Source organism: Myotis myotis, unplaced genomic scaffold (genome assembly GCF_014108235.1).
Source record: "Myotis myotis isolate mMyoMyo1 unplaced genomic scaffold, mMyoMyo1.p scaffold_m19_p_9, whole genome shotgun sequence".
Classification (NCBI taxonomy): Eukaryota; Metazoa; Chordata; class Mammalia; order Chiroptera; family Vespertilionidae; genus Myotis; species Myotis myotis.
Genome location: NW_023416401.1, coordinates 89,612,330 through 89,616,365, shown reverse-complemented (window position 1 = coordinate 89,616,365; position 4,036 = coordinate 89,612,330). Strand labels below are relative to the sequence as shown.

At 59.3% G+C, this 4,036-nt stretch overlaps 1 pseudogene; it reads right to left on the bottom strand.

Moving 5' to 3' along the window:
- Nucleotides 1-586: 586 nt before the first annotated feature.
- On the bottom strand, nucleotides 587-1,793 carry LOC118663571 (annotated as a pseudogene).
- Between the last annotated feature and the right edge of the window lie 2,243 nt (nucleotides 1,794-4,036).

Genomic DNA, 4,036 nt, shown 5'->3' with positions numbered 1-4,036 from the left:
TCTGCAGTCCTGCGGGCTGAGACGGGGCTTCAAGGCTCTATTTCCGGTGGCTCAGACACAAGACGCCCTCACACCGGGCACAGCCCTGGCCCAGTGGCCACACAAGTGGCTGCCCCGGCTCCAGGAGCAGGTGCAGCAGGAACACCGGGCCATGCTGCCCCAGCTTTGGTGCAGCATTTTGCTTGGGTGCCACTCCCACTGTGCCTTCCCCTTTGATTTAGGGAGGCCCAGGGTGGACTCACCCCTGGCAGCAATGCCCACAGCGCCCCCTGGAGAAAGCGGCCTTTGGATAGGGGAAGACGAGGTAGACTTTATGCCACTAATGTGCGGGGCCTCCAGCTCACGCTCCTCCCTTCAGCAGACTTGGTGGAGGGAGCAGGGCAGATGGTGTTTTCCTTTCCTCCTTTTAAATAGTTAATGCTCTTGGAAGGGAGGACTGGACACAGGAGAAATTTCGGCCACAGTCTTATGTGAAGGAAGTCACCCACGTGGGGTGAGCAGCTCCAGGCCACAGTCTGTGTCTTGGCTGTGGGCCACCGAGCTCCTCCCGGAACCGCAGCGGAGGGTGTGGGAGCCTCTGCCAGGGTCACTTGTGCCTCTGTGGTGACTTCCTCTTGCTCCTCTTGAAGAAACAGCAGCACTGGTGCCATCCGCCACCTCTGCCTCTGCAGGCGCTGTGATGGGGCGTCAGAGTGACCGGCAGTGGGGTCGCCCGCACTCAGCTCTGGTTGCTGGAGTCCAGTGCCCTGTTTTTGCTGGGCTTTGCCCCCAGGCTGAGTTTGCCCAGGCAGGTGGGTGTGAGCTGTGCCGATGGGTGGGCAGGGGCTCCCCCCGCAGGCGTACTCCCAGTGCAACACGAAGCCACTGCGGGCGACGAGGTCTGTGACGAGCTTGCAGGCCGCCTGGTCAGGCTTCTCCAAGAAGCCGGCGCCGCAGGTATATAGCGCGGGTACGCGGCCATCTTCTCTGGGTGGCTCTCGCAGAGCACCTCAACGGGCACGGCCCGCTTGGTGTCCCCGATCTCGGGTGGCGCTCTTTGAGCACGTCCCTGAGCCCTGCCAGGGCAGGCTGCCACGCAGGCAGCCCGTGGACTGTGGCCTAGTGCCTCCAGGTCGTCAGGCGCTCTGCTCCTTGCCCAGGTGAGTGCTGATGCTCATGGAGCACGCTGTGCCCTTCAGGCTTTTGTGCTCGCGGCAGGGATTGCGCTTCTTGGTCCCGGGTCCAAGTACTCCTGGGCCAGGCCAGCATCGATGATGCGGACGGCGTGCTGCGCTTGCTGCCCGCCGCCCCACCAGGAGGTCCTCCGGCTGCACGTCGTGGCAGACAAGGCTCTGGGTGTGCACACACTCCATGCATGTGATCAGCTGGATGGCGATCGTGAGCACAGTCTTGAGCGTGATGTGTGGTCATGCAGATTGAATTGGTCCTCCAGGCCGGCCCAGCAGCTCCAGCACCATGGCGCTGTACTTCCCGCGTGGGCCAGAGGGACCTGAGGGACACCCTCTGTGAGCCGAGCTGCGGGTGGAAGCGGTGTTCCAGGCACGGCTGCAGCGCCCACACCTGATGGGCTCCAATCCTAGAGCTAAGTATTCATTTGTATAGAGATTCTTTCTGAGCCGAGCTCCCCGAAGTTGCCACAGCCTATCTTCTTCCCGACCCGGAAGTTGGGGCCCACCATCAGGAGCCCCAACTGGTCCCCGTGTGCCACCGCTGTGGCTGGTCTGGCCACCAGACTTGGACATTCTCCCGCCCTCCTCTGACGCCCCTTCCCCTCTTGTCTTGTCAAAGCCCATCAGTTTGTTGTACCCTGGCCTCTCCACCGTGACTGCTGCTGGACAGACACCATGGAACCTGGCGGACTCCTGGCTGGTGAGATGTGGGTACTTGCAAAGGCCAGGCCACGGGACTCATCTCAGTGGCCTCAAAGTCGCACGCAGGGGAGGACACGTTCTGCTGACAGGTCCCACCACCTCAGATCTCATGGCTCCCAGCTCCCGGTCTCTGCTGTGGCCCAGTGGCTGATCGGCCAAGCTAGGTGGCCAGTGCTTCCTCAGCAGCGCGATGCGGGCCCAGAGCCACCGCTCCCTCACTGCCGCCACATGTTGGGCACGGACTGCCCTGCTGCACGGCTTGTGGCTCACAGGGCTGCCATGGCCCTCACTTACACACCAGTGTCGCCGGCAGCTGCCGCCACTGCTGGGCGTGTGTGGACCCAAAATATCGTTGATTTTTAGATCTTTTGTTTCTGAAATATAAGGAAAACTAAAAGGCAGACATTCTGCATCATAGTAACTAACAAATTAGTAACCTTCATTTCATGGTACTCCCAGGAGACAAAGATTCAAAGACAACAACACCCCAGAGATATTTTTGTCCATTGGGAAAGACTTAATGAAAGACTCTCCAGCAGTGTTAAAGGGACCTCACCTTCTCAGGTATCTAACCATGAATGGACATCTGCCCCTGTCTCTGACACTCGCCTTCATCTCAAGATGGGAAGCCACCAACTACAGAGGAGGTAGACAGCATCCCAAGATGTCAACAAGGCCTGTATGCTCACAAATTGATGCTGCTCAAACCTTGTTCTTATATCACCTAATTGTTATTGATCGAATGCATATAAAATGAACTTTATATTGTTATTATCCTCCTTATGGTTTCGTAGTGGAAACCATATCTGTCTCCCTAGACCCCTTTCCCTATTAGACATGAAAAATTTAACTTGGGTACCTGCTAATCTTTCCCAACTATGAGATTATATTCTGATTATCAGCTATGATAATGAAGTTAATGCTTTGTTGGCCACACACTGGTGGTCTTCTATCAATATAAGCTTTGGTACATTTTTGAAGGCTATCTACACTAATAAAAGAGAAAAATGGTAATTGACGTATGACGCTACCCTTTTCATTAGCTAATCAGGGCTATATGCAAATTAACTGCCAACTAAGATTGGCAGTTAACTGTCAACTAAGATTGGCGGCTAATTTGCATATGTAGGCACAATGCAGGGAGGCGAAAGGGAAAGCAGGAAGAAGCCTCCTGCCACTGACAGTGATCGGAAACCCAGGGGGGAGCTAAGGGCAAAGGCGGCCCCCAGCCATGATCGGAGAATCAGGCGCCTTTGCCACCCTGGCCAGTGATAGCAGGAAGTAGGGGTGGAGCCAGCGATGGGAGCTGGGCACGGTCGAAGCTGGCAGTCCCAGGAGCTAGGGGTCCCTTGCCTGGGCCTAAAGCAAAGCCCACGATCGCGGCGCCCCCCACTGCCACTGCAGGTCCCCGCTGCCGGGGCCGGACGCCTAGGCCAGAGGCGTTAGGCCTGGGCAGGGGCGGAGCGTGCAACCGCGGGGAGCTGGGGGTCCCCTGCCCAGGCCTGACACCTCTGCCGGAGGCCTCAGGCCTGGTCAAGGGGCCGATCCGGTGATTGGTGATCGGAGGGTGATGAGGGTCAACTCCTCTGGCCGAGGCATCAGGCCTGGGCGGGGGGCGGAGCCGGGGATTGGGGGGATATGAGGGTCCCCTTGCCCAGGCCTGAAGCCTGGGTCAGAGGCGTCAGGCTTGGGCAGGGGGTGGAGCAAGCGATCAGAGGGAGATGGGGGTCCCCTGCCCAGGCATGATTCCTGGGCCAGAGGCCTCAGGCCTGGGCGGGGGACAGAGCCAGTGATCGGGGGGAGATGGGGGTCCCCTGTCCAAGACTGACACCTCTGGCGGAAGCGTCAGGCCTGGGCAAGGGGCCGATCAGGTGATCGGAGGGTGATGGGGGTCTACGCCTCTGGCCGAGGCATCAGGCCTGGGCAAGGGGCAGAGCCAGCAATCGGAGGGGTCTGGGGGTCCCCTGCCCAGGCCTGACGCCTGGGCCAGAGGCCTCAGGCCTGGGCGGGGGGCAGAACCAGTGAGGGGGGGAAATGAGGGTCCCCTGCCCAGGCCTGACACCTCTGTCAGAGGCGTCAGGCCTGGGCAAGGGGCCGATCCTGCGATTGGAGGGTGATGGGGGTCAACACCTGAGGGCTCCCAGTATGTGAGAGGGGGCAGGCTG